Below are 16,756 nucleotides of genomic sequence, written 5' to 3' on the forward strand. Positions count from 1 at the left end.
GTCATTGATGCATACTCCAAATACCCGGTGGTAGACAAAGTAGCATCCACCGCCTTCAACCACGTGGAACCAGCATTAGAGAAGATATTTGCGATGTTCGGATACCCGCAGGAAGTACGCAGTGATAACGGGCCCCCGTTCCAAGGGGCCGAATTTGCCACATTTCTCCAGCAACGTGGACTTCGCCACCATCGCATCACACCCCAATGGCCACAAGCCAACGGGGACGTGGAGAGATTCATGCGTACGCTAAACAAAACGTTTCGCATAGCCCTGGTGGAGCAAGCTGCATGAATTCCTGCGCGAGTATCGTGGCACTCCCCACTGCACGACCCAGAGGAGTCCCTGGACTCTCATGTTTCAGTGGCCCCGGAGAGACCTCCTCCCCAATAGCCCTGGGTGGACACCAGCCCCGATCAATGTAGAAGAGGCCCAGGAGAGGAGGAGACAAGGGAATCAGCGAGCTAGTTGTCGCCGGAGGACGACACCAAGGAGGATGACGCCGGGAACCCCGGTCATCGTACGGAACAGGCGCCCCGGGGAAAAATTCCAAACTCGGTTTGAACCAGGTACATGGACAGTTACCTCGACCAGTCGCACCATGGTAACGGCACGGAAGGGAGAAGAAGAAGTGTCAAGGAACACCTCATGGTTCAAAAAGTCCCGCCGGTCAACGGCAGAAGAGCAACCCTGGGTGAACCGAGTCCCAACATGAATGCGACAACAGAGAGTGAAGATGAAGCACCGGTGAGCGGACAGCCGAGAGAAAACGAAGACGCACAACTTCCCCCGATGCCGGAGGCAACTTCCAGCAGCCCCCGTCGAGACACAGGGAGAGGGGATGCCCAATCACAGTGATATGGGTTGAGGCCCAACCCGCAACCAAGCCAGAGACTGAGAGACTATGCCTGCTTGCTGAGACCCTGATTTTACCACCAAGGGACACACAAGTACTGAGCATATTTACCTGTACCCTATCTGATGCAATGTATACAAGAATGTAATATGTTTTGAGAAAAGTTATAGTTGGATAGGGATGTAGTGGTTAGCGGTCTAGTGTCTCCCACCCCCTCATGCATCCACACATCCGCAGGCCAGGCGTGGCCTGCGGAGAGTAATAAAAGAAGGGCGGTCGCACGGGGACATCACTTCCGACTGCCCATAGCGTGTGTGACTCCGTGATTTGCAGCCTTTCCGCGCTCCTGCCTATGCGCGCAAATCACTGTGCCGGTAGGCCGCTGTCACCCGCGGCCTACACAACACTTTGCACATTTATCATGGTCGAGATGAGAAAAAGTCCTATGGGGAACAATATCTTGGCTGACTGCACTGAATAGACCACTGTGATGCGTCATATATGCAAAAACCCCAATAAAATCTGTTTGGGAAAAAATGGTGCGTGTCGGCACTGTTCATACATCTACCCGGAAGCAAGTTGCAAGCACGGATACCTCAGTGTATCAGGCTGCCCCACCTTTTAATAGTGAAGCAATTATGCATTCCTAGTAAAATAATTTCCAACTTCAAAATGCGTTCGTCATTATACAGCCAATCAGCTAATGCACGTGACGTTAATCGCTCTACAATGGAATGGAGGGCACCTTGCATGGATAACATGGGTCAGGTCAGTCGAGGCTGGCAGGGCAGCGCTGTCCGCGATACATGCTTATTCATATCAACATCTTTAAAATGAGGCCTCCTTCAAATTTAGGTTATTTGTTCACTTTCCACAGTAAATCGCTGTAGCACTGGGTAGGGTTGATACACAAATAAATTATAAAACCTAGGGCAGACTAGCAAAGCCCGACATCACCAAGGCCACCAGGGAAAGCAACACCATTCAAAAACTAGGCCCCACAATGCACTGGGTGCACGTAAATTCTTACTTAATGTAGCCCACAACCTCTTCCCACCATGGAACCAGGTGTTTGTTCTTCACATATTCTTGAGTAAAGCCCGCGTTTACTGTTACTGTACACCACTGCAAGCAACTTACCTGTCTTGGATTGAGTGTTTCCGGTCCCTCTGCACGGGCAAGACACAGGAAGCCAGGCGGGACTGCCCGGGACTGCCTGCTTGAGGGCGGGGCCACCAGCACAGACAGGAAGCGGACGGGACCCTATTCTGCGCTCCTGTGAAGGGAAGGGAGGAAGCCGCCTACGAATCCCGTGCAGCCGCCACTACCACGGGAAAGGACGAGAGGAGTATGACAGACCCGGTGAGGGGGGGCGTCGGGGCACATTGACGGTGCCCGCCGCCCCAGTGATGGAAGCCCTGCGTGTGCCCAGTAAGTGGGGTGGGGAGGGTGTGTGCGCGCGTTTGTGTCTATGTAAGCCCCGCCGGTGCCGGGGGGGAGGGGGGGAGTGTGTGCGCATGTGTGTGTGGGTGTGTGTGTGTGTGCGCGCATGCGTGAGTGTGGCTTTGTGTGCGCGCGATTAAGAGAGGCGAGAGGCTGACTTACTGTGAATGTGAGACAGGAGATGTGCACGGCGCGGTGCTGGTCTTGCGCGCCCACGAGGTGAAATCCCTTAGGGCTTGCGCGTGCACATTCCCTGTCTCACATTCCTGGCAAGTCCACAACAATAGGTCTTTCGCTGGAAGCAATGCTTCGTGCTGCTAACACCAGCGAGACCTAAAAAAGGATTGCATTTGATGTACACCCTAACAATCCTCTCTTTCCAGCTGCTCCTTAAGCCCCCTCCCCAGGGCCGGACTGGTCATAGCGGGCTCCAGGTAATCCCCCAGTGCGCCGCACGGGTGGTGGCCGGTTTTGGGCCCCTGGGGACGTTTTTGTTACAGGGCCGTTTTTGCAGCATAGCTGCAAAATCGGCCATGTAACAAAATCGGCCGAAAACCGGCCCCGGCAAAGAGCTCATCGGCACCTTCAACCCCACTCCCCCGAGTGGGGAGGCGGGGCCATCCGAGCACTTTTCCAGGGCCAGTTGTGGCTCCCAGTCCGTCCCTTTCCCTCCCTGCTTTTTTTGTTTGTTGCAGTTTTATGTAGTGCAAACTCGATCCGAAGGTATTGGTGCACATTACATGAGCACCAGTTACATTACACAAGGATACATTCATTTTTTGGTAGGCACGAGCAGATTAAGTGATTTGCCCAGAATCACAGGATGTTGAGCGAAGACTCGAACATGGTTCCCAAGCTCCAAAGTCAGCAGCTCTTGCTGTTAAGCCACATATACTGTGTTATAATAAGATGTCCCAGTATGATTGTTGGAAAATCGGAAGCTCACACCCCCACAATCATACTGACCCAGCTATGCCCCTGGCCACATGGCAAAATTGGGGATTGCTTTCGTAAAAAAGTCTATCTCAGGAGCATCAGAAAAACGCAAATGGACAGGGCGCGAGTGGCTCTTGTTAGCTGTACTTGTCTTTTTATGTGGTTACTTAGCGTTAAGTGTTTCTTTGCTTCAATTTTTGATGAGGACTCACTTCATGTTAAAAAAATAGAACAAAATGCCTGATTTGTGTTAGCAAACAATGAGGAGTCAGACGTTCCACACAGATTGCTTTCAGGTCACTGGTCTTCAATGAAACATATGCAAATGACATCTCTTGGTTCACTATGGCAGCATCATTAGGGCTTCGGCGATAGGGAATTCTTATGTCTCAGTACAGAATTAATACTTCCAACAGATGTCAATGAAGTGATATAATCAAACATACTAAAGTGAAAAACGTGCCTTGAACAAAAACAAATGTATAATTTGAAAGATTCTTTTTCGTATTTTTTACTCGATGTTTGTTGACCTTCAGATGGGTTATCCTGGTAAGTTTGCTGGCTTGTTCACCTATAACTTACCAACCACTAGCCAACACAAAGAACAAAAGGAGACCGCACAGCATTTGGAGACCCTGGAACCAGGAGAACCAAGGAGGCTGAATGTCATAATGCATCAGCCTTTACCAGTGTTTTATTTTTTTTATTTTTTAATGAATTACCAGGTCTCAAGTATTTCACAGGAGACTAGTGCAGCTGGCCTCGGCCATGGATCTTGTCACTGCTGTTGAATGCCTGTACCAGCACTACTTACTAACTATCACACTAAATCTAGGGTGACGTTTTGGACTATTTCCGGTCACAGCAAACTGTAGGGCTGACCTGAAAGTGCTAGTTGTATAATTTTTTAGAAAGTATATTAAGTAGTTAGATGCGCCACTGATGGGCTCTGTTAAAAACAAATAGTACCACCATGTGGTGGTTTCCCTTCTATGTGCTATTTAAAAATAAGTGCCAGTGCAGAACACTGGTACAAATTAAGCACTGGTCTTTACTACTTGTACAACTTAAGCAATGGTCTTTACTACTCTGCACAGAAGGAATCTCTGAATTGGGTTCATTTACCTACACTGCCATAATTGAAACCTCCATGCCTTGCTAACAAGTAGATGGACTCCGAGCACAACAGACGCCCTCAGCAACACCTGCACTCATACGTACAGTCACACAAATAGTGGAGTCAGGCACATTCCATTTTGTGGACAAATGCTTAGATACAGGGGCTGAGACACAGATATGTAGACCCAGGACACACAAACTTAGACATCAAGAAATCAGGGCCACTAGGACAAAGACAGATACACAGAGTGGCAGAGAATATAATGACACTGGGATGACACTTCTCACGTTGTTGTCTCTTCGGCAAACTATAACGAGTGTAGTCAAATACAGACAAATCATCCAGTTGAGCCTAAATGTAAATGTAAATGTTTTTGTACTTGTACACAGCTACCCGCAGTGGGTTTCCCGGTGCTTGTACGAATACCGCAAGGGAACCCTTCCTGGCTTTCCCTGTGAAGTGTCCACTCCTGGGCACCCCCATGGTGCAGACCAGGCATCCCTCGCGTTGTGGGGGCCGTTGTGGAGACTAAGCAAGCTATTGCCCAGAGTTGCAGCGTGGGACCCATGATCAGAATAAGCACTGAGGCAAGAATATCCAGTCAGGGGGAATTAATAAGCCCGAGACCCGCCGGGGCAGGAATCGAACCCTGGTCCCTGGCCAGAGCTCTGCATTGAGGTCTGCTTGCTCTAACCATTGAGCCACACTTCTCCACTCGCCTACTCAATGTCTTGCTTGTACTGTCAATCACAGAGGACCTGCAAATAAATCTGGAAGGCAAACAGATTCAGAGGGTCTACTAAACGGAGCTCCATTAACACAGGAACCTGCTACAAATATGGTCCTACTTTTCCTATTGCAAATTATCGTAATTGCCACCACATTAGGACATGTTTATCAAAATTTCAGTAAATCAGGACATTTCAGCGAAGTACACAAAACTGGATTGAAAGCCGAGTTGTGATGTGTGAAATGGCAACAAAATAATTAGTATAGAATGCATACAGCAAAATTAGCTCTGTTTGAGGACATAGAATTGCTGTAATGGTACAGTCAAAGGATGTGAAAAGTCACTTATCAATGTACTGAGTGACAACAAACCTATTGATTTAGTCGTGGATTGAGTGCTAGGATCACCATAATTCCCATTGAGAATTATGAATGTCAATAGAAACACTTAAATTTTCTTCCTCTAGATGTAACCACGGTGGCTTTTGAGGGGGGCAAAATTGAATTAAAAGGCTTCTTCTGGGCTAGTATTTCATTCAAAGGTCATAGCATTCAGGGCAAAGTGTATATAGCTGAGAAAAGAATTAACACACTTGAGTGTGGCAGATTTCCAAATGGTTTGGGCCCCAGGGTTAAAAAGTACAAGTCTCATTGATTGAGGATTAATATTATTATTTTGGTATTTGTAGAGCGCGACACTCATCCCATGGGATATCACGGCGCTATAAGAAAAGAAGACTACTGAAACTGTGCTGGGGGGTTAGTTTTTGGGAAATGTAATTCAGATGTAATTCAGTCATGGTATCATAGATTCAATTAGGTTTTAAGCATTAAATTTGGCAAAATCTAGAGGTATGAACATGTTATTAAAATCAAAAACAATCATCTTCCAGTGAAACACAACTTACGTAACATGCCATTCAACATAAATGCTGATTTTGAGAAGCAAATTGAGATGTTGCACCAAGGCATCATAGAATCTGTAGAAACTACACTCTGGCTTTCCCCATTGGCTCTAGCATGCAAGAAGACAGTGGATGTACCGGTATGCATAGATCTCAGGTGACTCAATGAGGCTAGATGAGTAGAAAGTTTTCCACTACCCCGCATTGAGGATCTTTTAAGTATCGCCTGACGTGCATCTTGGTACACAAACATAGATTTGAGGGCGGCATCCCACCAATTAGTATTAGATTCTAACTCCAGGAACTTCACAGCTTTTATAACCCACACGGATACATGTCAGTTTTGTTGCATTCCTTTTGGGCTAGTGTCAGCTGCGTCTACTTTTCAAATGGTTATTTCAAGAATCATAGAGCAGGTCAAAAATGCAGTTGTAATTTTTGCTGAAGGAATATTGCAACATGGTCAGACTGTTGAAAATGTTTTGCAATTTCTATGTGAAAAAGGGTGTTGTCTTAGGAAGAGACAAATGAATCTTTAGAGTAAATAAACTGAGTATTTAGGCCATGTTTTGTTGTTTGATGAGATCAAATTAAGTTCTGGTGAGATGGAATCTATTTTCAAGGCATCATGACCCTCAGATAAATATCAATTATTATCTTTCCTAGAGATGTGTGAATTTCATGCTAAATTTTTAAATGGTTTTGCCAATGATGCAGAGGTTTTCTGGCCTTAGTTAAAAAAATGTTTGAATAGAGAGAGGAGTGTTATAGCTTTTGTTGACTTGAAAAGGAAAATCTCCACTGCTTCAGCACTTCATCCATTTACGGTAAACGTCATGTGTCATATCAGAGTTGACACTAGTGATTATGGCATAGGTACTGTGCTGAGTCAAGTGAATGGTTTTAAAGAGCAGATCATAGGTTTTGCCTCTTGGAGTCTGGGTCCCACAGAGCGTTGATGCTCTGTTATAGAGAAAGAAATGTTGGTATGTGAGAGAAGTGTTTACAAGTTTAAGGCATATGTATGGGGGAGACCTTTTGCAACAAACTCTGATCATTGCCCACTTGTTGACATATTATTGGGTATGGAAGTTAATATAACTACAACTAAGCTCGTTAGATTTGAAACAAAGTTGCTGGAATACAATTTGAAAATAGTATACCTGGTTCCTAAAATGTACGAGCAGGCTATTTGTCCGGGTTGTCAATCAAAAGGGAAAATGATAAGTTGGTCTGTGACACTGAGGAATGTTTAATTGCTTCTTGTGAGTTTAATGAAGTAATTTGTCATAGCGGGGAACAGTGGAAGTTAGATTTGAGATGTGATCCATTTTTACAAGTTCTGAACCATCTAGTGAATGGAAGCCCCAAAGAGAATGCTGCCCCATAAGTTGCGCAACCATTCTGGAAAATGAATAACGAGCTGTCAGAGATCAATGGTGTCCTTTACGTGGTGAATAGTTGCTCCCTTATAGGACTTTTAGAGAAAAGGTTTTGGAAATTGCACACAATGGTCATCATGTCTGAACTTTAACCAAAAGGGAAGTTAGAGGAGAATACTGGTGGCTTAAAACGGACAGTGAGAGAGACTTGTGAATGACTGCTCTCAGTGTTTTGTAAGTGATAACACCTAAGCTCCTCTTCACTCGCCTTCGCCCCCCGCATCTGCTGCACCCACAGTGGCGGCTGCTCCTTCACCTACATCCCAGCCAAGACCTGGAACGACCTTCCCCTCCAGCTTCGTATGGCCCCCTTGCTGGCAGACTTCAGAAAGAGATTGAAGACCTGGCTGTTCAACAGAGACACAGCGCTCTGATACCCCTAGGGGTTACGGAGTTGTGCTTTACAAATGCTGAGTGATTGATAAATGGTTGGTAAGTGGGTAATAGTAACACCTTCTGAATTTATGATATCTACACATGACAGAGCAAGGCAAAGGGTAGATTTATGTTACCTGGAGTCCTTTCTGGTTTCCCCGCTGCAATGAAGGTATGCGCTTGAGCTTGTTGATCATTTGTGAAGACGTGTAGAAGTCAAATTTTTACGTGAACCGTAACTCTGATTCAGTCATTTCTTTCCTGTGTGATATTTTTGTTAAGGAAGGCTTCACAGAATGTTTACTAACTGATAATGGGGCACAATTCACGTCTTTATATATGTCTGATTTTCTAAAAAAAAGTGGTGTGAAATATTTCAGTACTCCTTTATACTGGCCCCATAGCAATGGTTTAACCGTGTGTTGATGTAATGCATCCAAAGTGCCATCAGGCTTAATAAAGACAATGCCGGTCGCTGTGCGTGAATTGTTATTGGCCTACAGAACCACTCAATGTATTTCCACTGCTGGTCACCTTTTGAATTAATGCGTGGTAGGATAGCAACATGGCTACATACATGCATTTCAAAGTAACTTCCCATTCCCAAAGAGTGAGGAAATGGTAAGGAAGCCATGAAAATCGCAGTAAGTTGGATTGTAAGAATAAAGAGCAAGGCTATCCCGGTTTACTATAGGTGAGCTAGTGAGAATCAAAGATCATATTATTATTTTTAGGTCGAGGACCTAAAGGCTGCGCTTGCGCAGTCTCCGGTCGGAGATTTAATGATTTGGAGTAGGGGGGCTTGAACCTGCCTCTCTCCTCCTCTCTCCTCCATTGGCTGGCTTCCTAAACGGAGGCCAGCCATTGGAGGAGACAGGCATCACTCCAATAAATCCCCGTCTCTTTCGGATTCGGGGGCGTGTTTTTGGCGTTCTTTCCACCTGTGACGTCATCCGTCACTCAGAACGCCAAAACACGCCCCCGAATCCGAAATTGTTCGGAGCTTTGCGTCGGCCATTTTTTTTTGTGCCGTTTGCTAGTGGGCAGATCCAGGATGTAATACTAAACTGTATTGTCTAAAGGGCGCTGGGCTCAGGTTTAAGGCTTATGCGATTGTTTCCCTCTCTAAAAAGAATTTGTGGGCGCATCAGACAAATGCGTGCTGCGCTGGATGCCTCCCGTGGCCACCTCTCCGCCCCTTCAGGCATTTCCGCCGGGGGCCTGGCCTTGTCTTCAGCCCTTGCTCCTCCCATGGGGATCGGAAAAGTTTCGGAGCCCTGGAAGCCGCTTCTTCCGGGAGGTGGGGAGCTGAGACGACTGGAGGCGGCTCCGAGGCCACCAGGCGCAGCACACCTGAAGCCGCCGTTGCGAGGGGGAGGAAACTCTCCTGGGTATCGCCACAAGTCCCCCGCTCTGCAGCAGGTAACGCAGCCACCGCTACGGTTTCATGGGGGTGGGGTGGGTGATCCTCTCCCCCTCCCAGCCCGGGAGAAGGCACCGGCATGACAGTGCCGTTGCTGCCTCCCCGTGCACCTCTCTCGCGTGAGTGTTACCAACCGTCACACCTTTCGCTTCTTTCCCTCCACCCCATGACTGCTGTCACGCACAACTTCCCGAAGGGACTCAACTTCTCTAGCCTTTGATAAAACACAGGGTGGGGGGCAGCGTTATCGGCGCGTCGGTAAAGTGAGCACGGATAATCCTTCTCCCTCTGTTTCAAATTCTTCAGCTTGCGGGGGGCTGGCGGGCAGGGGATGTCGCCTCCTGTGTCTTTTAGTGAATTTATGCTGTAAAGTTGAAGTTATGAATGTAATGCCCAGTTTCTGCCGGTTTCGGTTCTCTGCTGGGGAGGGAGAGTGGCGCTTCTGCCCCTCCTGGCACCGCTGCTGTTGACTAATCCTTTTGTTTTCATTCCCTTTTCTCTCTCCCTCTCAGGGTGTTTGCTCTGGAAGGAGCGCTGCTGCTGCTGCGGGGTTGCCTTATCCGTGGAGAGGAGCCGCCGCTGCCCTCTGCCCGTGCCCCACCGACAGCAGAGCTGGTGAGACGCTGCCTGCTTCGCCCCCATCCTTGGCAGCCGCATCGCTGCTCACCAGACCATAACGCTATCCGAAGATCGCTACACTGCCTCGTCACCTTTACCATATATATCCTGCCCGGGATAATCTACCCTAGGAACCCAGCTACCCCTGATCCTTAACCCTGTGCTGAATAAATCCTCTCTACTTTAATGCTGAACTCTCAGACCTTGGCTATCCTGGAACCCCCACTCATGCTGCGGCACCAATTCAAATTTTCCACCCTCAACATCACGCTGGAGAAGTAACCCCCCCACCACCATCTAAACCTAATATCTGCTCCTTTTAACTACAGCTGCCTTTACTCGTATCTCACACCAAACACCACTACATCCCCTGACTTCTGAATCCCCCCCCACTACACTGGTACTTTTGCTGCACACCTAGCTGAAAGCACTCAGTGCCATATCACTGCCATGCTTCAATACTATTTAATTAATCTCACGCCACTCGCTACCTATCTGACCAGTGCCAACAAATCCCTGAACTGACTCTCTACGCTGCTGCACCTCCACTCTCACCAGGCCACTCTTCTTGGGTCACCCCTGCCCCTTTGGAGCAGCATGGCAACTGGAGGCTACAGGGCCCCTCCAGCCACCTCCACCACTACTGAATTTCTTCAGGAATGGAAGGCCAAAAGGGAGAAGATGCGTGCCCGGCTCTATGGAGAGGTCCCAGGTAGTGTGCTCGCTGCCCCCATAGGAGGGCCAGGAGGCCCAGAGAGTGCTGTTAAGCCCCCAGTGGTAGTTGTCAACAATGAGTTGAATAACAACAACAGCTCTAGTAACTTGGTGACCATGACAGACCGAACTGGCGGAGCAAATTTCATCTCAGTAAACACCACTTCCTCCTTGTCAAAATCATCTTCATCTCCCTCCCTGAGGAAACAAGAGGAAGAGCAGCCTGTACCACTTGGAGCTCCTTCTACTGCCGTCTGCCACGTCCCTGGAGCACGTGTCGCCCCTGAGCCAGCACTTAAGAAAGCATCGGAGAAGGTATTGTCTGCGCTCTAGAGCCCCAGGAAGATGCTTTGGAGGGGAATGGTGCTGCAGAGGAGGCCAGCAAGGACACCCCAACCAAGGCCAAGGAGAAGGCAAAGAGCTCCGGCCCCAGCGCAAGGAAAGGAAAGGGACAAATTAAGAAGAGGAAGGTGAGGGAGAAGAGGAGGTCCACAGGTGTTGTCAACATTCCTTCCTTAAAGGTAAGGCCTGGGCCTCAGTCTGGGCTCTCATCACTGTGCTTCAGTATTTTTCGTGATGTCTCCCTGTATAATCGTTCAAACCTCATTTTCATGTGATATATGTGGCCTTGGAGGCAAAATGCTGATTAATGACTTGGCGTGACATTATTTGCTTCAGGTCGTACTGCAGAGCCAAATACTTATTGGTGTTGTGTTAGTATGTTGGAACAAGATGAACCTGTGCACAATCGAGGCTGATGTGGTACAATGCCCACCAAAAATATGCATCATTGATCAACTGTAAGGTTGAGACTGAAATGTTAGACAGGCCAGGGTACCAGGAGAGTGCTTATCCTGAAGGTTTCTTGTAATGAACTACCCTTCAAATTGATGTGAGGCAACACATTTAATGTATAATGTATATATTTTTTGGGTGTGTGAGTACAAACAGATAGTGTACTCGGTTTAGTTCTGTAAAATTGTAAATCCTCCAGTCCACTTTACCTTACTGAGGCTTCTAAAGTTGAGATAGAACCAGTTCACCACATAATTGTATAATCGAAATGACAAACTTACCAGCTGGCCTTTAGATACCTGTTAAGAAAGCACATGGCAGGACCGAAAATAAACAGGCTACAACTGATGGGTGAAGATAATTTATTTGGTCTAATATGGTTCTGTGGTCATATTTTAGTATTCCCACTTTGTAGAAAAAAATATAACTGAGGCACAGGAAGAGTACATGTTCCTCCCAGGATCACACAGTGCAGTCAAGAGGGGTGGATTATAAAGGTTCTGCCATTACTATTGTCCAGTAGCGTAGACAGTGTCTCAATGGCCCTGGTGCATGAAGGAAATGAGCCCCCTGGCAGCTGTTTTTGATGGTATTATACAGCAATGATAAGAGTTCAATGGCTCCGGGCCTTTGAGCCCCAAGTCACTGCACCTGTGCACCAAAGGAATCTACGCCCTGCAAGGGCAGAAATCACACATTACGACTGGTAACTCCACCCTGGCACTGCTTCCTTCCCAGTTCCTGGTCTAGAATGAGGACTAACATGCACAGACCGGAATTCCAGCCAGTCACTGCGTCTAGTTAAGATTCAGAGCCAATTTCTGCTTAGGAATTCCTCCTGTTTTGAGCATGAAAAATCAAGCAGTTTACATTGGAGCGAATGCATCCTTTGCACTGGTAAGCAGGCGAGGCTGTATCCCCCGGTATGCCTCTCCTCCCAAGTCAGTATCTGCCCCTAAATTGGAAGTGAGTCCAGTGGATCTCAATGGTTAAGCCTGAGCGGCTGTTTCAAGCCTGTGGCCTGCAGGTCACACTAAGGAGCCTACGGTGCTCAATGCACTGAGATGTCTTAAGTTCCTTCAATGGAAAGACCTGGGCTGGATCAGGTAAGGTAGCACACGATGCAGTGGATTTGCGAGCCAGTCCTAGCTTTCTACCATCACGCCAAATTAGAAACTGGATTGAACGTCATATCTCCTGCTGTGTTTGTTCACTTCACGTTTGTGTGCTCAGTAGAGTTGGTGTTCTTACTGTGGATGTAGCCTGCACAAGGAATTTCTGAATGAATGCGCAAAAGTGGATATAGCGATGAGTGGGCTGGGTGTGTGCAAGTAATGCACATGTGGTTTGCACCACCTAGGCCTTCATCATGAGTTAGCTTGGTTTATCAGTCAGTAGTATTTACCCAGAACGGATGTAGTACCGCACATTGTGGTATTACACTGAGGCAACATTAACACCAGATTGTAAGTTTCAGAGGACAGAATTACAGATAACGTGAGGCACTGGAGCTGGTACACCTGGTCCACAGATTTTTCCCTCTTCCACCAACTTATTCCTTTTCAAAATTCACTAGTACTGGCAAAAGAAATTCGCATGATAAAAACCTTGTGTTTGTCCCAATCCAGGTGCTCCCTGCCAGCTCAGTTCGAGACGAATTGGCAAGTTTTTAGGCATTCACAAACATTGAGGAGCGTAATTGCTAACATTTTCTGATCGCTTAATTTGCACCTAAATGGATCTGTGGTAGGCTGTGCAGAAAGTGCAGTGGTCTGTAGCATATCATGTAACATGTTGGATGAGCAAGAAAAGTGAAGGAAGGGGTGGTATGTGAAAGAAAAATGATAATAATTGAGAGAAAAAATGCAAACGCATAAACAAATGGGCCCTAGTCACAAAGCAAAATTTATATGAATTGATTGGTAAACAACGTTTATGACAAACATTTTCCCGCATGGAATCACAATGCAGTTGTTACAACGACCGCATTGTGATTCCGCATACCATTACTCCGTATATTGGAACAAAATATTATATTTCAGTTCACCATCAAGTTTCATAGCCCCTTTACGGGTAAATCAGTGTGAGGGTGGCTCTGTGTGGGTGGCTCTGTGTGGGTGGCTCTGTGTGGGTGGCTCTATGTGGGTGGCTCTGTGTGGGTGGCTCTGTGTGTGTGGGTGGCTTTGTGTGTGTGACTCTGTGTGGGTGTAAATGCAATAGGTCATGCATTTGCGAGCGATTAAGCTATTGGCATTGTAAATGACAATGCCATTTATTTAATGATTAAGCTATTGACAATGTAAATGACAATGCCATTTATTTATGATTTTAAAAAAAAATGTCATGAGCTATGCCAATAGCTCTACCTTTAATAATGCTGAGACCATTGCATTGTAAATGCTTGTTTAAAGGGGTTGCCGAGGTACTGTGACCCTGTAAGAGTATTGGAGGGCTGTGGCAATAGTGTCAAAATGTAAGGAGAACAGTGATATCACTATAGTAAGCTACGGTCAAAAGGGACTATCAATGTGTTGCCAAGATGCAAACTGTGTCTTCACCTCAAAATCACGATATAGAAAGATCTTCTAGGAATGCCTCAGCTTCAGCTCTGTGTGACTGCATTGTGACGAGTGATGCATCATGCCTTAGTAATCGTGTGTGTGTCGTCCACCACAGCATTTCAAGGTCTAATATTTGCCTTTTTGGTGATTTATGAGATAGGTTTCTCATTATGTCATTGTCGTTCAAGTGCCTAATATAGTATCACTACGTCACCTGTTTTAGTGGCAATCCACACTATTTCGGGAATCATCATATTCAACTGCTAGTATTTAACTTATCTTTTTAGTTTTTTTATTTTATTTGTTTGTTGATTCTTGTTGTAGAATATTCTGTTGTTTGCAAAGGAGGGAGGTGTGTGGTGACTGGAATGCATTCATTACGTAGAACATCAATAGGTCATCATGAAAACTGAGGGGCAGATTTCCAAGCCCCTAGCGCCGACATTGCATCACTTTTTTGTCGCAACGGCGGCAGTGCAAACAATGCGCCCTATTTACAACGTGACGCATCCAGGGAGATGCATCACGTTGTAAAGCCCTTCGTCACATTATACCTGCGTCAGGTATAATGTATGCAGGTGGCATTCCTATGCAGGAAAGCCTCGTACAAATGACGCAGTGAAATCTACAAGATTTCACTGCATCACTTTTAGGACGCCACTTCGTCAAAACCTTACGCCTGCTTGAAGCAGGTGTAAGGAGTGATGCAGTGTAGTGGGAATAGGCCACAAAATGCATTCCTGGAGTTGCGCTGTGCTTGTGACACGACCCCAGCAGTGCATGACTTTTGCCCCAACAGATGCGTAAGAATTTCGGACGCCTCTATCAATTTTCCTCCATGGTGCACCGTATTGTAAATACGGCACAATCATGGTGGCGCAAGCATTTTTTAGGGTGGCGAAAAGAAAGTGACGAATCTCTGTAGATGCGTCACTTTCTTGTAAATCTGCCCCAGAGTGTGAATGAGGCAAAGAATCAGTTGGAAGCCTGCCTGGCGACATCTAATTCTTCATCTTACTTTATCTCAATAGATTTGGGATCTGAAATTAACTACATGTAAGAACTACTCATTTCAGGAGATTCAGTACCCCCCGGCCCGTCCCCAACATCCCTACTGACTAGATAATATACCAATATTTACGAAGGGACTTTATCAACACCATGAAGAAGCACCAGGACACAGCATACCGGCCCATACACCTGATTTGGGAAAGAACCCTCCTTTATAAAGCCAAAAAAGCTTTATGTTAGCTTACCCCAGCCTAACATTGCCTCCACTTGAATGCAGAAAATACATTCCCTCGATTTGTTTTCAAAATCTCCTTCTTTCCAAATGTTTGCATGTCTGACACAGACTCTGCGAGACATAGACCATGCGACACAGCATACCCTCTCACAGACCCAGGTCTGCAGGTATCCCCGCATTATTGCAGAATTGACCTATTTGGATATTGCAGGAAAATAAAACATTGGACAGTGGGAGACTGACACCAACATTGGAACAGGAAGACAACCACATCCTCACTGGGACCAGAAGACCATAACACTGAGTGAGGACAACATGTACACTCAGGAAGTGATACTTAGGGGCACATATATTACACGGGAGGGGGCACCCTAAAACAGCCCCATGTGAATTCAAGCACACAGGAAGTAATTGTGGCACTGGACAGCCATATTAGGAACAGGAGAAAGGGGCACTGGTACAGAGACACTTGTACAGCATTAATACACCTCCTCCCTCTCTCCCCTTGGCTACTGCTTCGGACACGGGGTTGCCACTGGCCATCCTACCCCTAAAAATGATGGGGCTTATTTACAAGGTCCTTGTGCACTTTTGCGCCATTTTTAACATGGGAAAGGTGACATACGGGTGGCGCAAGGGGCTTGTAGATACGCCCTGTTATTTGTATGAGCCCGATCGACTCTGATCTGTCACAAGTCTCCAGGCAGAAGCCAACAGTGATACATAACACCTGCAAAACAACAGCATCACATAAATATGATGTGGGGTCAGAGGTCACAAAGAAGCAGAGACAGTGACAGAAACGAGAAACAATAAAAAAAATCAAAGAACAATTTGTGAAAATCAAATGGTGATAAATATAGAGAAAGAGACAGGAGAGAAGGAAAAAACAATGAAGGCAACAATAGAATGATGGAGTATATGAAAAGTTTTGGGCAGAAGGTATAAAAAAGAAGTAAGTGAAAGAAAGAAACTGAGAGGAATTTAAGGGAAGGGAAAGAAAGACAATAGGCAGGAACAGGGAAAAGAGGAAGAACGAAAGGGAAAGAATGAGAAGGAAGAAAAGATACTAAGGTATAGGAGTGAAAGGAAGAAAGAGGGAAAGTCTAGAAAGAAATGAAGGCTGCCAAGAAAGAATAAGAAGGTAAGGTGAGTGAGAAGAAAGAAAATGAGGCAATATGTTGGAAAGGCAAAGAGAAAGAATGAAAGAGTGAGGTGAAAGAAAGCAAAGAGAAGGAAAGGAAAGGAATACAGAGGTAAGACATTAGTCTAGAAAAAAATAAGAATAAAGGAAGCAAAAGCACAAAGGTAAGACATAGGAGGGGGAATAAGACAGAAAACAGACTATATCTGATTAGAAGTCAAGGAAGACATACAGGCAATCAAAGAGGTGAAAAGGTCCATTGCAATAGGAGTGGGAAGAGAGAATGAAAGAGGCCATTGAGAAGGGAAATAAAGTGAAAGAAGGAAGAAAGATTACGATATCAGAGCAATGAGTAGAATACAAAGAAAGGCAAAGACACTCAGGGAAGAAAACAGTAGTTTGATGGTGACAAGATGGATATAAGCAGATAGAGGTTAGACAGAGAGAGA

General features: G+C 46.2%; 1 pseudogene; it reads left to right on the top strand.

The window, feature by feature from the left end:
• The first annotated feature begins 10,348 nt into the window (after positions 1 to 10,348).
• Positions 10,349 to 11,178, top strand: LOC147747077 (PRKC apoptosis WT1 regulator protein-like; annotated as a pseudogene).
• The last annotated feature ends 5,578 nt before the right edge of the window (positions 11,179 to 16,756 follow it).

This window comes from Lissotriton vulgaris, chromosome 1_1 (genome assembly GCF_964263255.1).
Source record: "Lissotriton vulgaris chromosome 1_1, aLisVul1.2, whole genome shotgun sequence".
NCBI lineage: Eukaryota > Metazoa > Chordata > Amphibia > Caudata > Salamandridae > Lissotriton > Lissotriton vulgaris.